Below are 23657 nucleotides of genomic sequence, written 5' to 3'. Positions count from 1 at the left end.
GTTGTTGGAGGAGAGGTTGGGGGGTGATGGGCTAGATGGGTGACAGGCATTAAGGAGGGCACTGGTGAGGAACACTGGGTGTTGTAGGTAAGTCATGAATCGTTAAATGCTATACCTGAAATGAATACCACACTATCTGTTAACTAACTTGAATTTATTTATTTATTATTTTTATTTTTTTAAAAGATTTTATTTATTTATTTATTTATTTATTTATTTGACAGAGAGAGATCTCAAGGAGGCAGAGAGGCAGGCAGAGAGAGAGAGAGGAGGAAGCAGGCTCCCTGCCGAGCAGAGAGCCCGATGCGGGACTCGATCCCGGGACCCTGAGATCATGACCTGCGCCGAAGGCAGCGGCTTAACCCACTGCGCCACCCAGGCGCCCCCACTAACTTGAATTTAAATAAAAATCTTGGAAGAAAAATAATAATCAAGATGAGAAATTTGAAAGGAACAAAGAAAAAAAGTGTTCGCAGAAAAGAAGGAAGGAGGAAGGAGGGCCGGAGGGAAGGGAAGGGGTCTGGGATTTGGAAGGACCCAGAAGGAAAGATAAGGAGAAAAGAGAGAAAAAGCCAACCCAGACCTGGGCCTGAAAGTAACCTTCCTTTCTTTCCCAACTGAGGCGGAGGGCCAGACGCCGTCTGCGGCCATCCATCTAAGCCCCATGCCGCGGCCATGGTCCGTGGGATTTGCACACGGGAGACAATGGCAGAATGCAGCCTAAGAAATGAAAAGGCTCCCATATGGTCAGAGGCTGCATTTTCTCTGCTCTCCTTACACAAAGCTGCTATTGACATCAGACTGGCTCCCTATGACCCGTGCTGTTCTCCGCCCGAGCTCAGAGGCGCCCATTGCTGTCTTAGGCCATTGTCTGAACCAGTTACCTTTAAGGGAGTAGGCTCAAATTATATACATAATGTCCATGTATTCTATGGGGCGGGTCATTGTTCAGCGTGATGCCTACAACCGCTTGGTTCCAGGGGCCTTTTCATCTCTTAGTGTGACTTCATAAAGCACCTGTTAAAAAAAGGGAGATTCTTCTAAAAAATGATATTCAATATGCATGTATATATGGAGTATTGATATACTGACTATAGAAGCATCCTGTGGATACACACACGCGCGCCCACGCCTGCACACGTGTACGCAACCACGTCACGCTTCCATTTCAATTTCTAGGAAACGGAGAACAAAGCACGGTGAAGTGTTTTCCAATGATCCAGAGTTTCTCTTTGGTTTCTATTTTTACCTTTCAAAAGAGCACGTCTCACAAGGACATGGCATTCCTTAGCCCTGAGACCACACTCCGATGGGCCTTTCTTGTGGTTTCTCATTTTACCCATTTCAGTTGACTTTTGCCCATATAATCATTCATTTTCATGAGATTTACCCTGAGAATTTTTTTAAACAAATGTTGTCCACGCGGTTTTTAATTGTTCTCCTCAAATTGTGCCGGGTATGTTGACACTCCCCAGAGTTTGGGGTTTTAAACTTACTAGTTCTTCCTTCCTCGCCTGCCCCTGGGAGGTCTCGCAGCCACGTCTGGCCTTTCGGAATCACTGACAGCTCTGTTTTCTGTTTTTCACACAGTCCACTTCTCTGTCCTGGCTGAGGGACTGAGATCTTAGTGCTTGTTTTTCTTCTTCTTCTTCTTCATTTTTTTTTTTTTTTTTTCCCAAAATGGCTCTCACGTTTTCACATAGGATGGTATTTCGGCGTTATAACCTTGGGTATCAAACCTGCACACCGCAGAGCAAACAGGACAGTAGCCCCACGACTTCTTCCACCTTATTTTCAAAATTTGTGTTTCCGTTTCTCCCGCCCTGAAGAGCTGATATGTTTTAGTCTTCTTTTCAACAAGGCGGTTAACGGCGCCTTATCGTACTTACGGTACCCAAGGGATTAGTGCTCAGTGCTTTCCAAATAGGGAGTAATTCAACCCAAAGGACAACCTAAGGAAGATGGTGGGATTCTTTGTATTTTGTGGTTGAGGAAATGGTGGGCCAGAGAGGCAAGTCATTTGCGCCAAGTCACATCTCTGGTAAAAGGAGGGTCGAGATTCAAATCCAGACCATCAGGCCTGTCTCAAGCTGCTAACCACTGCACCAGAAGAAAAGAGAGCATAGAGTTCTAGCTCTCAGACTTCTCCAACGAGTTGGTTCAGTGTTTCCAGGGCTAACAGCAATTTTGTCTCTGTTTACAGTCAATTCAAGTGCTTTTTAAAATTTTTTAAGGAATTTCTAAACAGCATTACAACTTCTAGAAAATGCAGAGTCCTATGATCCTGCTCAGATTTGGGGGCTTTTTTTGTTTTTTTGTTTTTTTGTTTTTTTTTGTTTGTTTGTTTTTGTTTTTTACATCTTTTCCTCTTTTAGGCCAGATGGGCTGAGCTCCTCACGCTGGGAAGTCCGATGGCACATGGGCTCCTTCTCACCATTCACTCACTGCCTCCACCCTCTCTCTGGCAACTTTTCATGAGTTTTTCCATCAACATGCGAAGCCTGATTTATGTTTTGAGAGCCACACCCTTTTCAACAACACGCATGCAGATGCCCTACATAAATGAAAGGTGACCTTTACCCGTGAAAAGAATTTCGATGAATTGCAGGAAATAATATACTGTGCAGGGAAAACCGTCCTCTGGTCTTTTTTGTTGTTGTCCAATATAAATCACTTCCCAGGAAGAACAATCTGAGTCTAACGAGGTTCATTAACTGTAGCCTACAAAGACCCCCGAGGATGAGAGAATACTTCCACTTGTGCTGGTCTCTGATTGACTCCTGCTGGGGGCGGGGTGTGCATGCTGCGGAGACAGGAGGAGGCTGAAGGTTCTTGGAAGGAATAACTAAAGGTATTTAGATGAGCCAATGACTATTTCTCAGGTATAGGGCATGAACAATGTTTTCAAACTATGGGCTGGGACATCTTAGTGGGTTCTGAGATCAATATTGAAAGACATAGAAAAAGAAAAAGGCGAAGGAGAAGAGAAAACATCAGAGTGAAGACGCAGACACAGAGTGAAGACAGTGTGAAACCTCCCTAACCCTTATGTATACACAGAATATGTATCCTAAGTTGCAGTGTAAAATGTTCTCTCTTACTAGGTATTCCATTCAAAAAAAGTTTGTAAAACACTGATCTATAGAATAAAACCAGCCACAGGCATCTTCTCTACCTTTTTTTTTTTTTTTTAAAAAAAGATTTTATTTATTTATTTGACAGAGAAAGATCACAAGTAGGCAGAGAGAGAGAGAGAGGGAAGCAGGCTCCCCGCTGAGTGGAGAGCCCGATGCGGGACTCAATCCCAGGACCCTGAGATCATGACCTGAGCCGAAGGCAGCGGCTTAACCCACTGAGCCACCCAGGCGCCCCTTTTCTCTACCTTCTGAGAGCTTAAACTGCAAGCCAAAAATGACAGCTCTTAAGGTTCTAAAAATATTAGGGGAATTTATACCAATGATTCTACAGGGTGTCCTAAGAAGGATCAAATCAAACAGGAATGAGTGACTCTGTTCTTGTTAGTGAAAATGCTTTTCTTTTCTTTCCTTTTCACTTCATTTCTTTTCTTTTCTTTTTTAAGATTTTATTTATCAGAGAGACACATAGAGCACAAGTAGGGAGTGGCGGGCAGAAGGAGAAGCGGACCCCCAGCTCAGCAGGCAGCCCAGAGCAGGACCCTGGGATCATGACCCGAGCTGAAGTCAGATGCCTCACAGTCTGAGCCAGCCAGGAGTCCCAGGGAGAGTGCATTTCTGAGGTAAGGTCAAGAATTCTGAAGGAGATGTGAAGCTATTTGGTTGTTCCAACATCACAGTCTGGGAGAAGAAGACTCATGAGGCCATGGGCTGATGAAGGTAACTCCTGAAGGGGTCTTCCTGAAGGAACAGATACACAGGAGAGAGCAGGATGAGGGGAAGGAACTAAATATGGCAAAGTAGATGCCTGTTGGCCAAAAGTGAACCATGGACGTGTTTGTTTTGACTGTTCTGGCTTTTACAAAATTAAGACATTCCCATAAAAGATGGGATTTTCAGTTTCTCTAGAAAAATCAGAAGATCTGGCTCCTCTGAGTCTGTACTCATGCATGGCAATAATTGGCGGGATTTAGCAAGAACCGGCTCCCCCTGGGAATACCTACCAACACATTTGGCTCTTTAAATTAAAGTTAAATTGAGGGCTCAGTCCCTCAGTTACAGTAGCCACATTTCAAAGTTTCAATAACTACATGTAGCCAGTGTCTACCATATTGGATGGCACAGGTAAAGACCATTGTCATCATCAGAAAGTTCCATTGGATGGCATTGCTTTTATACCCTCTGTCTCACTAGTCACTGTTCTCTCACCCAGGGCCAGCCCCAACCCCTTTTGTTACCTGTCTCACCCTTTAGGCATTTCTCTTTGCAACTCCCATAATACAGTGCCAGTGTAAGGTTGACTGCGAAGCTCTGTGAATTAATCTTGGGAATCGAAACCTATCTCAATTGACCACAGACTCACTGAAGTATCTTGAATTGAGTGTGTGCATGTGTGTGTTCTTTGCAAAGTAAAGAGTGACATGAGAATTACGGAGACCATATATGTGTAAATGGTGTCTTACAAAGTTATCAGACTAGAAGAAAAATGGGTTTCGGTTAGAGTCCTTCACTGCAGGGGAAAACCAGAAGAAAAGACATCTCATTTCCTGTTCTCAACAACTACAGATGTCCACTGGGGCGAATGGGACAGAATCGAAAGAACCAAATCGGATGAGAAAAATGAACGGTAAAGCAAAGGATAACTTTCCAGATAAAAGTTAATATCCTGTTAGGTTACATCACTTCTGCCTCTGCCCATATATCACAGAACATGCAGAAGAACTAACCGCGATTCGGTTCATTTGATCAATGAGGGAAGCGTTTGAAGCAAATCAGATTTGAGAGAATCATTTGGCTTGAATTGTCTGACCCTTCTAAATTAATCAGATAAGCATAAATACCATCCATGCAGGCTCAGTCATTAATATTCATCTTTGAGCTCAGTAAAACATCCCATGTGTGCGTGCGTGAGTCGGTGCACGCACACACCCCCTTTAATTTCCAGGAGCATTTTATGGTTCCTATGAACCTAAGAGGGAAGCACAGTACTCTTAGAGTTATTACATGTTAACAAACTTGGGATCCATATTGTATTTTAGTAAATTTTAAGGGTTGTCCTGTCTTGGTTAACTTGCCTTGCCATTAACTCTCTTGCCGTAGAAATACGTGGAAAATACAAGAGGATCCTGACAGATTTCTTTTGGCAGCAGGAAAATTCTGTTTTTCAACCTGAATTTGTTCATTGTTGTCACTACCTCTATGTTTTCGGGTTCACATGTGAAAATAATTATTCCTCACTTCAGGAAGTCTGTTTTCAAAAAGTGAGATTGGCTTCAAAGGATCCAGCCCCCTTAGCAGGGTCAGCCCAGCCAAGGAGACAGCTGGATAGGAGCCCTGGCCTGAGGACGATCTGAACTTTCCTGGGCTATTACCTCTTGGGCTGGAGCCCTAGTAATAGGGGCTGGATTCCCCCTCCCCACCAACAGAAGACCTCTACACGTCTGTCCCTAAGAGTTGAGAATAGGCTCACAAATGGGGAAGCAAAGTCCCTGGGGACAGCTCTCTCCCTTTTTCCCAGGGTCAAGTCCAAATGCTTGGATCCCAAGGCCGTTCCAGGAGCAGGAGAAATGGTCCAGCTCAGGGTCATGGCAGCTGCCCTCTAGTCCTTGATATATGATGTTAGGCAAGTCTTTGACCATCTACGAGGGGTTTTTTACTCATGTATATAAAGGATTTCAAATGGATCAGCCTCCCTTTTGGTAATTATCAAAACCCCATGTCCTCCTTCTTGGATCTACATCAGTCACTGCAAAATTGACCTCATCCTGAAGCATCAGTGGAACTGAGATCAATGTTATGCTTGCTGAAGAAAGGAGAAAACATTCATGTTTGTATGCTTATTAGGAGCTAGGCTACTAAAGAGCCCCACAGCTGTGATTCTCAAATTGTGGAGTCAGTTGGCCAGTGAGAGAGGGAGAGGGACAAGCAAACTCCCCAATGAGCTTGGAGCCCGACATGGGGCTTGATCTCATGACCCTGAGATGATGACCTGAGCTGAAACCAAGAGTTGGGCACTCCACGGACTGAGCCACCAGTGCCCCAAGCCTTATCTGTTCTATGCTCTATCCAGAAACTTAAGGAAATGCTTGTAGGTGCTCAATAAATGTTTCTTAAATAAATGAATGAGGAAAGAAAGAAAGAAAGAAAGAAAGAAAGAAAGAAAGAAAGAAAGAAAAGAAAGAAAAGAAACCATACTTAATAACTTCCTTTGGTTATTCCTGTAGGCCCCATTCTAAGCAGAAAGTCTAGCTTATTCCAGTCCCCTCACCTCCTACCCAGCTCTCCCAGCCAGAAGGGATGCCCAGACTGGGTCAGAGTGATGGGTTTGATTGGTTATTTTCTGGATACACTTGCCAATTGGAAAAAATAAAATGATTAATGGCTGGCACAGGGTCTTAAGAAATGACACTGTACAGGCGCCTACGTGGCTCAGTCGGTTAGGCATCTGTCTTGGGCTCGGATTACGATCCCAGAGTCCTGGGATCCAAGCCCCCATTGGGCTCCTTGCTCAGTGGGGAGCCTGCTTCTCCCTTGCCTGCCACTATCCCTGCTTGTGTGCTCTCTCTCTCTGTCATATAAATAAATAAAACCTTAAAAGAAAAAAAAAAAAAGAAAGAAATGACACTTTAACCCTATATAGATGGAGATGATTTTATCTTGAAATTCATTTTTTGATCAATAAATCATATTAATGGGCCTCATTTTTGAGCATTTACTCAAAATGTATGTAAGTACATTTTATCTTAAGTATTTTTTTTATTTATTTGACAGAGAGAAATCACAAGTAGATGGAGAGGCAGGCAGAGAGAGAGAGAGGGAAGCAGGCTCCCTGCCGAGCAGAGAGCCCGATGCGGGACTCGATCCCAGGACCCTGAGATCATGACCTGAGCCGAAGGCAGCGGCTTAACCCACTGAGCCACCCAGGTGCCCCATCTTAAGTATTAAAGTACAGACACTTGATACTGTTTCTCCCTCCCTTCCTCCTTCCTTCCCTTCCTCGCCCACATTCTCACATTCTTCCTCCCTGCCTTCCTTTTTTTTTTTTTTTTAAAGATAACATTAAAAGTTAAATGTCATTTGCAGACTATTTTAACTTGGAACTGTCTTGACCTACTGAAAGTAGTCATGAAATTATTGGTTCAACTTTTGCATTGATAGAAGTTTTGACAAGAGCTTCTGTTGAACACAATTCTAGATGTATTGATTTATTATCAGGTGATGGGCTCAGTGTCTTAGGTAGACTTCTGAATGTGTCCCAGAGCTGTTCCAGAAAGTTCTATCTTAGTCATTTGTGCTGCTGTAACCGAATACCACAGACTGAGTGACTTATAAACAATAAACATTTATTTCCCATGGCTCTGGAGGCTGGAAATCCAAGCTCAAGGACTTGGCCAATTCAGTATCCAGTGAGGGTTCACAGAGAGCCGCCTTTTTGTTGTGACCTCACCTGACAGAAGGGGCTGGAGAGCTCTCTGGGATTATTTCATAAAGGCACTAATCCCATTCTCGAGGGCTCTACTCACAGGAGCTCATCCGCTCCAAAAGGACCCCACCTTCAAACACCATTGTATGGAAGATTCGGTTTCAACTTGTGAATTTTGGAAAGGCACAACCTTCAGTCTATATAGCAAGTTCCTTCTCAATAAGGTAACTTTTCAGTTTCCTCAGAAAGTCCATTTTCAGGTTGGGTATCTGATCCTCCTGTTCAAATATTTCTTTGGGAACTCAGAATGTGCCAGCGAAACAGCAGGAGAAGCAGACCCGCCCAGCTCTGCTGTCCCTGCACTCCTCACCCACAGCCCCACGCCCAAGCACAGTTCCTTCATGGCCGGGGCACCTCAAGGACACGGAATCCTTTGGTGAGTTTTCTGTTTTAGAGGCTTACGATGAGAGCAAGGGACCACCTGACTTTCATTAGCAGCCAGGAAGGAAGATAAAAAAGGAAATAAATATTAATAATGTCTCTTTTACCAAACATTCACATCTAGTTCACACGAATACCAATCAAACCATGTAAAATATCATAGCACATCATGTCTGAGGAAAACATGTGTGAGAATAGACCTGATTTCCATAATTCTAACATGCTTTGGTTTCCATCAGATGAAATATAGCTATGAAATTGAAAGTGCCACTTTATGTGTGAAAGTTCTAATACTGGCCTGAAGTTTTGAAAAGAGGGAAGAAGTATGGTGGAAATAAAATTCTCTTGAAATTTATTAGTAAGTTGGGAGATACAGTGAGACAAGCAATCAAAATCTGGCATGACTGCTGAGAGAAAAAAGGCCTTTAAAGAAGGTACCACATCCCCAGCCCCTAGAACAGTGCTGACCACATAGGAGGGCCTGAATACATACTTACTGAATTTTTTTTTTAAGCCCAAATTGGGGGTGAAGGCAGGAGGGAACAGGCAGAGCAGTCTGAGAACCAGATTTCATGAGAACCAAGAAGGAAGGTCACTCAGATTGCTGAAGAGGATGTAACTGCTGACCTCCAAGGTAAGGTGGCTATCACAGTTCCCTAGGGCTGTTATCATCAAGTCCCACAGACTGGGTGACTTAAAGAAACAGCAGTGTCTCACCTCATAGTCATGGAGATGAGAAGTCCAGAATCAAGATGGCAGCAGGGACTTGCTCCCTCAGAAACCTATAGTGGAATCCTTCCATGCTTCTTTCTAGCTTCTGGTGGTTTTGCTGGCAATCTCTGGCAGGGCTCTCCCTGTGTGCCTGTGTGTCTCTGTGTCTTCACGTGGCTATCTTATTCACAAGAGCCAAAGGGCAAAGCAACCCAAACATCTGTGTCCATCGATGGGTGAACCTCACAATAAAATGTGGGAAGAACACACAACGTCATGTTATCCCGCGTTAAAGAGGGAGAACATTCTGAAACACTTCATGATACCAGTGAACTTTGAAGACATCTTGCTGAGGAAAATAAGTCATTCGCAAAAGCTCAAAGACAGGCATGATTCCACCTGCACAAGGTCTCCACAGCAGTCAGACTCACGGAGACTGAAAGCAGAATGGTGGTTGCCAGGGGCTGGTGGCAGAAGGAATAGAGGGTCAGTGTTCAAGGGGTGCAGTGCTTCAGGTGGGGAAGACGAGAATGTTCTCAAGATGGCTGGTGCTGATGGGGGCCCCACAGCGTGAAATATACTTACAGCACTGAACCTGACCCCAGGGATCACTGAGGGCAAAGAAGAGGAGATTAGAAGAGACCCATGAAAGTGCTCTTGAGAGTAAGGAAAGGCACAGCCAAACGGGAGGGCTGCATGGAAGCACATGATCTCAACTGGGAGATAAAGCGGTCTCAGAGGCCTTTCTCACACACTGACTTTCTGACTCGAGGGGTTTCCACACCCGGTCATTACTGCCAGAAAAGGGAAGAGTCTTCAGAGAGTATGCATTTTGTACCATATTATGCATGTATGTGGGTCCTAAACTCTCTCTCACTGGAAGTTGAATCACATGACTTCTAAGGTCCCTTGGATTCTGAGAGATGCTCTCAGTTTAGGTAATTTTTCCCAGGAAATAGATACTGGGCAAAAACTGGGTCAGTTGTGGTGACTGGAAAGATCCCAGGACTCACATCAAAGTCCTGGTTTGGGTCGGGACAGTGGTTTTCTCTGCCTTTAATAACCTCAAGTTTCTCTTCTGTAAAAGTGGGCTAATAATTCTCAACTTCCTGGTGATTATAGAAATGTAATGAAATATTATATATATAAAAGCAACACTTAACAGCTCAAGATGCAATTTATTAGAGCTTATTCAAGATGCAATTTATTAGAGCTTATTCGAGACCATTCATAATGCACCTTAAAAAGTCAGAATATATTTATAATTATATATTTATGTATTTATATATAAATGTACAAATGAATATAAATATGAAATATATATGATTTATATAAATTATTTTTTATATAATTATATAGTATATATGACCATAATATATAATAGTATATATAATATATATATTTATATAATTATATTTTATATAATTATATAGTATATATGACCATAATATATAATAGTATATATAATATATAATATATATGTATTATATGTATATTATATTATATATGTGGATATGTATTATATATACATGGATATGGCTATGGATATATACGCATACATATGATATATATGAATAGAGGGAATGCTTAACTCTCCACGCAGAACCCAAATCTCACATTAGTGGTTTAGACAGTGTCACAATTTTCTGGCTTTATCCTTCTTGTATGCCATAGATCTACAATAGCTTTTTACACTCTATGGCCCAATAACATGTTCCTGTTTTGCAAGAATAGCACAAAGAACTTTTTTCCAGAACCATTGGAGAGTGAACTGCCAACATAATGTCCCATCACCTTTGATATTTCAATGTAATTTTCCTCTGCAAAAAGGACGTGCTCCTACATAATCATAAGACAACCATAAATATCAGAAAATTAACCTTGACATATCACTACTGTCTGATCTTCAGACCCACTCTGGTTTCACCAATTATCTCCATAATGTCTTTTATAGCAGAAGATCCAGGCCGTGATCACATGTAACATTGCATTGTCATGTCTCTGTGGTCATCTTCAATTTAAAACAAGTCCTTAGTCTCCTTCACTTTCATGACCTTAATATAATGGCTCATGCGCCAACCCCTGGCTGGTCACTTGTTTTTGGAAATAAAATTTTATCAGAACATAATCACATACATTGTCTACGGCTGCTTTTTGTATTATAACAGCAGAGTTGAGTAGTTATGACAGAGACCATATGGCCTGCAAAATCAAAAATATTTATTACCAGACTTGTTTACAAAAAAATCTTTGTCAAACTCTGTGCTCAACTGGAAGGCAAGAAAAATAAATGAAAGGAATACATATTGAAAAAGGAAGGATTGGTTTTAATGTGTTTTCTTGTTTACACAGAAAGTCCTAAGGTATCTATAAAGCAACTACTAGAATTAATAAGATAATTTAGAAAAGTTGTAGAATATAAGACCAATATTATAAAATCAGTTTTGTTTCTATATATTAGCAACAGACACTAGGAAATGATACTTTAAAAATATCATTAAAGTAGTATTAGAAAACATAAAATACTGCGGGGGGGGGGGGGTGCCTGAGTGGCTCAGTTGGTTAGATGTCTGACTTCAGCTCAGGTCACGATCTCAGGGTCCTGGGATGAGGCCTCTTGTTGGGCTCCACACTGAGCAAGGAGTCTGCTTCTCCCTCTCCTTCTCCCTGCTCCCCCACTCATGCTCACTCTCTCTCTCTCATATAAATAAATAAAATCTTTAAAATATATATATAAAATACTTAGAGGGCACCTGGGTAGCTCAGTCAGTTAGGCATCTGACTCTTGATTTTGGCTCAGGTCATGATCTCAGGGTCATGAGATCAAGCCCTGCATTGGGCTCCATGCTCATAGGATATAAGATTCTCTCTCTCCCTCTCCCTCTGCCCTTACCCCTCCATCAAATGAATAAATAAATAAATAAATAAATAATCTTTAAAAAAATATTGCTGAGAGAAATTAAAGAAGATAAAATAAGTAGAAAGAAATTTCCTATTGATGTTCGCATATTGGAAGACTCAAAATTGATAAAATGTTAATACTTCCCAAATTGATCCAAATTGATTTTACACTTACTGCCACCCTAGTGAATATTCTAGAAAGATCCTTTTTAGAAATCAACAAGTTTATTTTAAAATTCATATGAAAATGTGCAGGGTCTAAAGTAGCAAAGCTATCTTGAAAAAGAAAACCTAAGTGAGATGACTTACACCACATGATTTCAAGATTGTAACTACCCTTCAAGATGGCCCTCAATGATCCCCACTTCCTGGTATTTGTTCCTTGTGCAGTCCCTTCCCACAGGCTCTCAGGGTTGGTCTTTGTGGCCAAAAGAATATAGGAAAAGTGATGAAATTTAGATTAAGTTATAAAAAACATTGTAAAAACTCTCCCTCTCTCTCATTCTCTCTCTTTGGTCACTTGTTCTGAGGAAAGTATGTCATTTTGTCACGAACAATCCTATGAAGAATCCTGTATAGTGAACAACTGAAACCCATGGCCAATAGTCAGCAAGAAACAGAGGCCTCTCGTTAACAGTCAATAGCTGCATAGTGACCTTGCAGGCAAACCGTCTAGCTCTACCTCATGTTAGCCTTCAGTCGACTTTGAGCCTGGCCAATAGCTTGACTACAAGCTTATGACAGGCCCTCAGGCAGAACTACCAGCTTAGCTGCTCTCAGATCCCCCATTCTCAGAAACCGTAGGAAATAATAAGGTTTGTTGTTTTATGCTGCCAATTTGGGGGATATTTTGTTATGCAGAAATATCTAATGAATACGGGCCCCTGGCTGGCTCAGTTGATTAAGGGTCCAACTCTTGATATCGGCTCAGGCCATGATCTCAGGGTCATAAGATCAAGCCGCCTGTTGGGCCCCATGCTGGGCATAGAGCCTGCTTAAGATCTCTCACTCCTTCTCCCCCCTCCCCCATAAAAAAGTGAAATAGCTAATGAATATAAAAACTTACATTTGGCTCATAGTACTCAAGACACTGTGGGGTTGATGCAAAGATGAACAAAGCAAGCAACGAACACAACAGAATCCAGAAATAGATTCATGCCTGTAGTCAATTGATATTTGATAAAGGCACTCATATAATTCAAAGAAGATAGTCTTTCCAGAAAATGATAGGAGATCCCTTGCCATACCAACCTCCAAAAGTAATTTAAGATAAAACAGAGATAATGTCTTGTGATAGGCAAAGATTTCTTAGGATGATGAATGAATGGATAAAGAGTATGTGGTGTATGTATCACAATGAAATATTATTTGGCCGTGAGAGAGATGGACATTCTGTCATTTGAGACAACATGAATGGATCTTGAGGGCATCGCTGAATTTACTGAAATAAGACAAAGACATGAACCGTAAGATCTTATTTACACGTGGGATTTTTAAAAGTCGAATTTATAGAAACAGAATAGAATGATGATTACTAGGGGCTGGGGCATCTAGAAAAAGGAAGAGCTGTTGGTCAAAGGGTACAAACTTCTAGCTATAAGATGAACAACTTCTGGAGCTCCAATGCACGGCATGGCAATCACAGGTAACGATACTGGGTTATATAGTTGAAAACTGCCTAGAGAGTAGATCTTAAATGTTTTCACCACACACAGACACACACAAAGGTAATTATATGAGGTGAGGGAGGTGTTAATCCTGCAGTGGTAATTATTTTGAAATATACAAGTGTATCAAATCACCGTAGTCTATGTTGTAAACTCACCCATATTATGTCAATTACATTTCAGTAAAGCTGAAAAAAAACTCTACATATAGCCACTGAAAAATTTGCACAAGAATAATGATAACTTCATCATAATGGGAAAAACCTGGTAACAAGCCAAAAGGCCCCGCCCAAATGTCATGGATTACAATAAATTCACACAGAGGAATACTGCTCTCCAATAAAAACAAACCCACTACTGAGATATCCGACAAAATGCATGAATCTGAAAAACTTTAGTTTCATCAGAGAAGCTAGACACAAAAGAGCCCCTACAGTAGAATTCCATTTATTTGAAGATCGGCAAGCCAACCAACTAAGCTACAGCGATGGAAATCCGAACAGCAATTGCCTCTGGATGAGGGGTAATTGATGGAAAGGGACTGCAGAAAAATTCCCAGGGGGGATAAAAATGTTCTATATATTCATAAGGGTGCTTACATTTGTCAAAAACTCATTTAACTGTACACTTAGAACCTGAGCATTTTATTGCATGTAAATAACCATATAAAAAATAAATGTGACGCTTTCGACAGAGCCTGCACCTTCTGGGTCCTGGCGATTTACAGTGTACCAAATATAGCAGTTGGTTTACACAGGTCCTGAGAGAGACCTAGAAATCTGGGAGTGGGTATGGAAGAGACTCCCAGAGTTTGGAAGGAGACTGTGGCCAAGGGAGGCCCTCACAGGTAAAAGAAACACAAATGAAAGAAGAAGTTGAGTATTCACTTGGCTTTGGGTCTTACCTTACCCTGGGCCATTTCCCCTTTCCCACGTGTCTTCTCTTCAAGGGCATTGATGTGTTTTATAAGCCTTTGCCTTTCCCAAAGCTCCGAGCATTATTTTTTGCAGCCAGAGTTTGGTGACTATCATAGAAAAGAGAGAGAGAGCCCTGTAATTTAGAACATTTTCCAGCAGATTTCGCATGACTTTCCTGGAACGGCTGCAGACGACATGAGAACCAAGACTGTTCTCTGTTTCCCGGAGTCTAGCACCGTGTCTGGCACATGGCACAATCAATTCACCAACGTGTACCCTAGAGAGAAAAATAAATAGCCTCCTCTCAAAGCCTTGGTGTCCGTCCCCATCTCCCCCAATCTCCCAGCTGTGGAAATCTTTAAATACGCTTTTTGTTGTTTTACAGCCGTTTGCATTTAAATTGGGCGTGTCACTATCACATTTTATTAGCTATTCCTCATACCAGTCCTGTGAGGTTAGCGCTGTTATCTGCGCTTTCCAGGCGAGGGCACGGAGAGGTGAAAGAAGCAATTTGCCCGCTCGGATCGCACAGAGAGCCTGGGGAAGAAGAGGGATTTGTGCGCCCGGGCTCCGCCTTCCAGCCTGCTTGGGGTTTCCGCACAGCCCTTTGGCTTTGAACCTGATAATGAAATGTGGATTTTCGGTACTGCACTTTGAAAATCATGTTAAAGGCATTAATTCCTAAAGAAAGAGTTAGGATTGTAATTCTTCGGCCTGATTATTTTTCCGGAGGAGGTTTTTTTTTTTTTTTTAAGATACTTGACCGGGCTGCCTAAACCCAAGGTCTTAGAAATGACTCACTCTACCCAGAGATCCTCCGCATTATTTCCGGCTCAAGTCCTGCAGGGCTCAGATGTCCCTCTCCCTCCTGTGGAGCCCACCCGTAGCGCATAACCTTTAAACAATAGTTTAATTGGAGTAAGATAATTTTATCAGGTTGGAAGGGGATTTAGGGCCTATCTAGCTAAGAAAAAATTAATGGGGTCCATGAACTTCCTTAAATGTAAAATATATATAAAGTTGTGCATCTGGATGGATATGGCTTTTTAAAATTTTTTTCTTTCCTGAAAAGGTCAAGCTCTCACATAGTTCTCCTTAAAAGTGGGTATGTCCCTGGGCGCCTGGTGGCTCAGTGGGTTAAGATCTCTGCCTTAGGCTCAGGTCAGGATCTGGGATCAAGCCCCGCTTTGGGCTCTCTGCTGAGTGGGGAGCCTGCTTCCTCCTCTCTCTCTGCCTGCCTCTCTGCCTACTTGTGATCTCTCTGTCAAATAAATAAATAAAGTCTTAAAAAAAAAAAAAGTGGGTATGTCCCTCACAGATTGGGAAATGGAACTCAGCGTGTTTTAGGAACTCACCTTACAGGACACACAGCTGGGCGACAATGGTGCTGCAGAATTTTAGTCCTCCATTAAGACAGAAGGACTATTATCTCAGGTTCCCAGAACATACATTTAATTTGAGGAATTACCCCCCCAGGCTCTTTAACGCATAGACTCTGTTCTAAAGAATTGGCTTTCCCAAAATGGTATCCCTCATCCAGACAAAACTTCTTGCTCGTCCGACTTTTCCTTGGTCTGCATAGACCGGCCCCCCTGGAGGACACGGAGCTAAGGGAGCTCCCATTGCTCTGTCCCTTTCCCTTGATGGCAGGAGGGGACGTCCGCGTTCCCAAGTTCTCAGTTATAACTCTGCCAGTGTGATTAACAAAATTCTTGTACCACCTCCTAACTCCCTGCTTGATACTGGGTGATTCAATTAAGACAAGTGGTTTTCAACCTTGGCTGAACGTTAGCTGCTCCCAGGGGGGAGCTTTTAAAAATCCCCATGCCCTTGTCCAGGCCACACCCCAGACCAATTAAATCTGAATCTCTGGAGGAAGGGCTCAGGCAAGAATTTTTTTAAAGCTCCTCCAGTGGTTGTTATGTACAGCCAGAGTTGAAAAACACTAATAGAATCAAGAGGAGGGAAAAAAATCACATCAATTAGACACTTATTATGTACAGGGTGTTTTATGTATGTTGGCCCCTTTATTCTTCCCAGGCTCAGATGGGTTGTACAACTTTCCTAAAAATCACACAGCTGGAAAGTGGCGAAGTCCAGGCTCCATCCCAGGCACAGATGGTTTCCTGAAAGCTATTTGTACATCATAGATTTGGTGATGAGTAAATGAGGGGCTGTCCATTCAGCACCTGGCACATAGTATGTGGACCTGAATGTCTGTCTCCATATCTCAGCCTCCTCGTCAATCTAGAATGTTCCTCCTGATGCATACCATGCCCTGACACCAAGACTTCAGGTCTGGGCACTTGGGGTGAACCCTTGCAGCTCTGCAGTTACATGCCCTCTTTATGCACAAATGTTACATCGTAATTTCATTGTATAGGGATGTTAGGTTGTAGGGAACTGAAACTGGTGGAATATATAACTGAAATAGGTTCTGCCCATTACATGCATTTTGTGAGGCTCTTGGTTTTATATATGTTTGTGTTCTGTAGCCATTACTTCTCTCTCTTGTCACTACAGAATGGGATGATTTCCTATTTAACTGATGCGAGATTGGTCCTGCCATGATGTTGAAACCTGATGTCACCAGGTCATCTCTCCCTCCAGCACTATTTTCATCAGACTAGAGCAGTGGGCTGTGCCCCAGTCATTCTAAAGTTTTCCCCTTTCTGTTAGTCTGTTTGAGAGGTTCACAAATTATTTAAGTTGTTCTGAATTGATGACATTCAGTCAAATAGGGTAATGGGTGGGTACAGAGGCTTCAAGACAGGGTGCCTCCTTAGGGGAGGACCAGTGTTGGCATCTTCCAAGGAGGGGAGGAAATGACCATGCCCAGAATACCTCTGTGTGTGGACAGGTACTGAACAGCTCATGTCGATAGCGGCCACTGTTGCCAGGCATCATCCCAGGGGCTCCATGGGAGGGAGATGGTCAGCCTTTGAACCCAGGCATTTGGAATCCAGAGTCTGGTTTCTAACTCCATGCTATACTCAGAGCCACCAAAGGGAAAGGGGAGATGGGGCCGCTCGCTCAGGGAGTGCGGATCAGGAAGTTCGGTCTGTGTCATCCTAAGAAGAGGAGAGAAAGAGACATGTGACGGGCCATATACATTCCCTGTTCTTTCTTGTCTCCCTAATTCTTCCAAATCATATGCACCAACCCCCTCCTGAGACAGAAGAAACCCCATCAGTCAGAGACCCCTGGTTGAAGGGAGGAGAGGGGAGGGTTGGAATAGCTATCCCGTCTTCTCACTTTATTCTCTTATTCATCAAGCTGGCATTGAGTGCTTTCTGTGTTTCTGACATGGGTTTTCAGACTTTTGTATGTTTTAACGGAGAGAGGTCAAGTCCCTTGCCAAGGTCCACTGCTCTAAAGAAGCGGGGAGGGGCGCCTGGGTGGCTCAGTGGGTTAAGCCGCTGCCTTCAGCTCAGGTCATGATCTCAGGGTCCTGGGATCCAGCCCCGCTTCAGGTTCTCTGCTCAGCAGGGAGCCTGCTCCCCACCCCCCCCCGCCACCCTCCTGCCTCTCTGCCTACTTGTGATCTCTCTCTGTCAAATAAATAAATAAAATATTGAAAATAAATAAATAAATAAAGGAGCGGGGACTGGATGTAAACCCAAACCCTATACAACTGGTGACATGCGGTGCCAGCCTCTCACTTCTGAAACTTTCCACTCATTTTAAGGAATTTTTGACAGAAATCCCTGGTAGAGCATAATAATTCAAGTAAACCCAAATTAAGTTTTCATCAGGAAAAGGAAGACTGGGGGGTCATGGAACTGGAGGGCTGCTTCCTGACAAGACCCACTATGCATTCATTTGTTGCTGCTCCTGCTGGTCTGGGTCCTTGTCCGAATATTGCTCTAATAATAAGTTTGGTCTTTGTCTTCACGATGGAACCACTAGGCACTATGGCGAAGAAGCGCTCATATATCATTAGTTAAACACTGTCAGCTTTTCTTTTGCATTTCCATAGAGAGCTAAGGGGCTTCCAAGTCAGGAGCAATGGATGGCTGAGGGCTCTGTTCAAACACAGACAGACAGGGGCTCTGTCTCTAGAAACAGCAACTCTGAGGAATTCCTGTTCATTGACACTGAGCTGGTGAAGGAAGAGCAGCATGAAGATGGGCCAGGCATGGAAGTTGTGCTCATCACCTCTGCTCACATTCCATTAGCTGGAACTCAGTCATAGCCTCTCACCCTAGTGCAAAGGAGTTTGGGAAACATACCCAGCTGTGTACTCAAGAACAAGCTGGTTTTTCTCTTTTCCTTTTCTTTCTTCCACTTTGGTTTTTTTGTTTATTTTGTTTTGTTTTGTTTCATTTTTGTAGCTTCCCCTTGTTATTTTACGGCCAGTGGTTGGAAGACTGGGTTGCCAACGGAAAAAAAAGTACAAAGACGAATCTTTTGGAGTGATCCATGTCCAGTGCCAATTCTAAGTGTGAAAACAAAAATAACTCATTTTTACTGACTATTTGCTGTGTACCAGACTGTACTACATGGTTGCCTTGAATCCCATAGCAGCCTCTCGCATGGGTTTTAAAGTGTATCGATAGCTAGTTGCGGAATGATGGAGCTCTGCTCTTCTAATGGTAATCAAGAACAAGAGGGTCCCTGTAAGGCCATTCTCCACCCTTTTTTTCCTTATTGTGTGTCCCAAAGCTTGTTTCCCATGGATGACCCATCCAGGCTTCCTTACCTTCTGGCTTCCGGTTTGATTCGGCCAATGGGAGTCCTCAGCCAAGGATCAGAGTTGGGTGTATAATTGTGTCCTATCTTCTCTTTGGCCATGGCCATCTTCCTCTGTGGATGGTCACAGCTTTGGCCAGGCAGCCACTCTCCTGGGGCTATAGATACCTTCAGGTTCCCATAAGAGGTCTCTCTTTCTGCCCCTCCAGGCTTGGGGTGACCAGGGCTTCCTGCCAATGATAGACTCTTGGTGCATTATTAACTCTTGACTGGTCCCTTGGACCTCCCCCACACTCCCATAGATAATTTCTTCTGTGAACTCTTTCCAGTTATCCCTTGGAGAGTGCCATCTCTTTCCTAGTGATTCCTGGCCGATTCAACTAGGACTTAAGAACTTACACAGTTCCCCATCCAACCTCCTTTCTTTAAAAAACTCTATTTATTATAAGGACCACTTTGGAGTCTAGAAGACCTAGGTATGAAGCCCAGTTTGATCACTTACTAGTTGTGTGATCTTGAGCAAGTTACGTAACCTCTCTGAGCTGTTGTTTATCCATTCATAAAACAAAAGATAATGCATTTGTGGGGATTAAAAGAAATAACAAAGGTAAATGACCTAGCTCCATGTTTGACACATAATAAATAATTAATAGAGCTAGAAATGGCAAATGATGTCATGGGAATATGTCAAAGTCAGTAATTAAATGAGTATATATATTAAACTGACATTTTAAAAAAGATGATCACTCTCACTGTGGACAATGATGTTGCGGGGGAAGGTACAGACTTCAAATGAAAGTATAAAATTTGGTAAAACCTTTCAGAAAGGCATTTTATCTTAGGATATAAAGCCTACAAAATGTGCATTTTCTCTGATCCAGCAACTTATAGCAATTTTCGGAATTTATCCTAAGGAAATAATCCGAAGGAATGAATCAGACCAAGACGCACCTACAAACACCTTCACACTATTGTTGTTTATAATGCTTGAAAATTGGCAATCACAAATGTTCAGCGATAGGGAATCAGTTAAACAAACTTTAGAATGTTGACACAGTGACAAGTAGATTACCATGATTAGTGTAGGAAGATGGCCCTAGCACATTGGTAAATAAAAGATTCCATTCAAGAGTGCTTATAAAGTGTGATTCCATATTTTTGTGAATCTATAAAAAGAGGAAACATTGAAGAGATATATAGAGAGATAATATTTTAGGTATTTCCGGACAACAGGGTTATTGGTCATTTCCCTCTCCTTTTAATTTTTCTTTTCTGTATTTTCTCACTTTTCTACCATGAACATGGCACAGAACATCAAGCAGAGAGGATTGCCTTGGCCGCAAGTGACAGAAATCTGAACAGAGGGGCTCAGCAGCTCAAGGAGGGCTTGTCTGAAATTGGGATGGCTTTTCCTTTGTGGACTTTAAGTGGCCACTGTCCCTCCAGTCATCCAAGAAGAAAGAGGGCCTAGAAGCCCCAGAGCCTGTCTTAGGAAAACAAGAGATCTCCCAGGAACTCCATAACGGACCTTGGCTGCAGTGGTAGGATTTGCATCCTATGATCTAGCTGGAAAATGGAAGGGAGAAAGGGCTGGAAAATCGGGTTGAATCAGCCCCTTTACAATGTCTGCCACAAACTCATTTTGCTTTCGTAATTAAAAAAAAAAAATTTAAAGTGGTTGAAATTTTAAAACAAGTTACAGTTGACCCTCGAACTACATGTGTTTGAACTGCATGAGTCCACTTATACAGGAATATTTTTGGAGAGATATGATACAGCACAGTAAATGAATTTTCTCTTATGATTTTTCTTTCTCTGGCTTATTTAATTGTAAGAGTACAGTATGTAATACATCAAGCATACAAATCTGTGTTAGTCAACTATTTATATTCTCAGTAAGGCTTCCAATCAACAGTTAACCATTAGTAGTTAAGTTTTGGGGGAGTCAAGTTATATTTGATTTTTCATTCTGTGGAGGGTGGGTGCCCCAACCCCGGATTATTGAAGGATCAACCGAATTTCTTTTTTTTTTTTTTTTGATGGCTTTAATGGGTCCCGCCTTCTGCCACCTTCCCATGCAGTCAGGCTGCGATAGCCAGCAAATTCATGTTCACAAAGCCCGGGGACCAGGAAGAGCACCAAAACCCTAGGCTATGCTTAGAGGCAGTGGAGGGGAGCAGCCCGGGAAACCTACCAGCTTTTTCGGCTCCCCTCATCTAGGTCTCTCGAGGTCTCCCTAGGTCTCCGTGGAGCTTACCCATGGAGACTTTTGCAACTTCAATACTTCTGGTCCTGCCATTCTTTTCTAGAGTGTGCAGAAATGGCCCCGTACCCATCCGCCTTGCCTTGGTCTCAGCAGGGCTTTCCCAGGCAAGAGCCTGCCCCCTGATCTGCACACTGAGGGAATGGACCAGGTTACCTGCCCTTGGGTCCTGGTGGTGCCGCTTACCTGTTAGGTGATCTTGAATCAGTTACATCAACTGTCTCTGTTTCTGCTTCCTTAAATGTAAAATGGAAATGGTAATAGTATACACTTCATAGGGCTGTTATGAAAGATGAGTCAGTATTTGTCAAGGGCTTGGAATGTGCCTATCGTACAGTAAGTGCTCTGTGGGTATTTAAAAATAAATAAATACGAGAAAGGCAGAAACAGCCATGGCTGTCTGGGCTGTATTGGTTTGAGCTCACATTTTACTTGACATATATCTGAGACATCTAGGGGCACCTGGGTGGCTCAGGCTGTGATCCCAGCATCCTGGGTTTGAGTCCTGCGTTGGGCTTCTTGCTCAGTGGGGAGCCTGCTTCTCCTTCTCCCTCTGCCTCCCCACCCCCCCCCCCCCCCCCGCTCATGTTCTCCCACTCACTCTCTCTCTCAAAAAATTAAAATAAATAAAATAAAATCTTAAAAAAAAAATCTAAGACATCTAAAACTACAAAGAAGGGCTGAATTTTCTTTTGTTCTGTGCTGGCTGCCCCCATGTGGCCTCAGTGCTAGGAAAGAAGGAGAGCCCATGGGAAGCTGAGAGCTAGGAATCGCCTTCTTGGTGGGAGGAGGGTCCCAAGCGCTTCATGCATCACTAGCAGCTCTTTTAAATGCATGCCGCCCTCCTCTTACAGATGGGGAAACTGAGGCTAGGAGGGCTGAAGTGACTTGGCCACAGTCCCAGTTCTGTGAGTGGTAGAGCTGGGATTTGGCCCAGAGTTTATGTAACACCAAAGTTGGCCTGTTGCATCCTAGGAATGGTGTTGACATGGGGAACGTCCCTGTACGTGATTCTAAAAGGCTAACACTTCCGTCCATCCCTGCCTTAAAGACACTGAAACAGTTTTTATTGACAAGGGCCTATAACAAATACACCTGCAAAATGCTTTATCTCCCTATATTCAGTTTGGCAAGTTTGAATCTTCATATTTTGTGTTTTCTTACAATAGGTAGGCCACCGCTTTTGTTCAAAAAAATAAATTCCAAGCCTGAAACGCAGCTAAAATTCTTTTTGGGGGCTGGGGTGGAAAGAGGATGTTGGTTTTTGGTTTTTTTTTTTGGTTTTTTTCCCCCCTTTTTTTGGTGTGTGTGTATTTTTTTTTTTTTTTTTTTTTTTGGTAAGGGTGGAATACAGGATCTAAATACAGGATGTGTCTTTCTGAACTAGCTGGAGCTCAGTAGCCCTTCCTAGCAGTAAGTGACCGTTGTGTTGCCAAGTCCGGGCATATTATCTTGAAGATCAAAGCCATGCTCAGGCCAGCTGAAATTATCAATAATTAACATCATGAGCATCTCTCGGGTCCAAGTTCCTCTGCGAGCAGCCCCGAATTCCTCTCTGCTCTCTGATCTGTCGATGCCACCTTTGCAAAGGCCAGTTCCAAACAGATAACACCCAGAAGTCACTCAGTGGTTTTCTTCTGGACTGCAATCAAGTCCAAGTAGAAGGTAAAGGTTCAGACACTTCCCTGTTCTTTCCCTTTAAGAAAAAAAAAATCACTAAGCCCCACCCAACCCCACCCTTTGCTTCTAATGTTCTGGAGTCAGTGGTGCAGGAGATAGAGCCAAGATAAAGAGAATTAAAAACAAAAAGGCCTTTTTTTTTCCCTTTCCTCTTTTTTTCTTTTCTTTTCTTCTTTTTTTTTTTTTTTTTCTTTTTTAGAAACTTCAGTTCCCAGCTCTTCTACTGGCCTCAGCCTGCCCCACCCCACCCCACCCAGGGGGCTCTCCCTGGCCCTGGGCCAATTCAGTGCTGGTGGAGGTCTATCTGGGGTCAGCCCTGGCCCCGCTCAGAAGGGAATTAACCCTTTCAGAAAAAGATGTGTGCTAACCTCCCTACCGCAGGTGCTAATCTGGTACCCTTCTTTTAGGCGTTTGGCTTCAGAATGGTTGTCATTCTCGCCCTGGGGCTCAGAGGGTACAAACAGCCCAGAAGCAGCCACAGGAAGTTCTGAAGTGAGTGTCTGGCAGGTAGGGCCACTGTCCAGAGAGGCAGGAGAGGGAAAGACAGGGAAAGAGATTAGGTGAAACATTAGCTTCGGCCTTTTGGACTCGGTCCAGTGTCTTACAATTATTTCTTTATGTGCTTTCCGTCCTGGGCTTATTTGGCATGGGACAGGCATCCATTAGAAGATTTCACAATGATTTGCCATGTTACAGTTCTAAACAGATGTGAACTCGTCACCAGAGGAAATTTATGTTTTACCATCTTTTCCCCCCACCTCTCCCTGGTGGGGGGGGGGGCGGCTGCAGGGAAAAGCACTCCAAGCGAATTAATCAAAATGACTAGGT

General features: G+C 42.9%; 1 long non-coding RNA gene across 1 annotated transcript; it reads right to left on the bottom strand.

Moving 5' to 3' along the window:
• Positions 1-16165: 16165 nt before the first annotated feature.
• LOC132015474 (uncharacterized) lies at positions 16166-21411 on the bottom strand. Its single transcript, XR_009403702.1, has 3 exons — positions 21336-21411; positions 18897-19116; positions 16166-17265 (listed from the first exon to the last, which is right to left on the bottom strand). It is a non-coding gene; the product is annotated as an uncharacterized LOC132015474 (long non-coding RNA).
• Between the last annotated feature and the right edge of the window lie 2246 nt (positions 21412-23657).

This window comes from Mustela nigripes, chromosome 1 (assembly GCF_022355385.1).
Source record: "Mustela nigripes isolate SB6536 chromosome 1, MUSNIG.SB6536, whole genome shotgun sequence".
Taxonomy (NCBI): Eukaryota; Metazoa; Chordata; class Mammalia; order Carnivora; family Mustelidae; genus Mustela; species Mustela nigripes.
The sequence above is the reverse complement of the archived record's forward strand: the minus strand, read 5'-3'. Positions and strand labels throughout refer to the sequence as shown.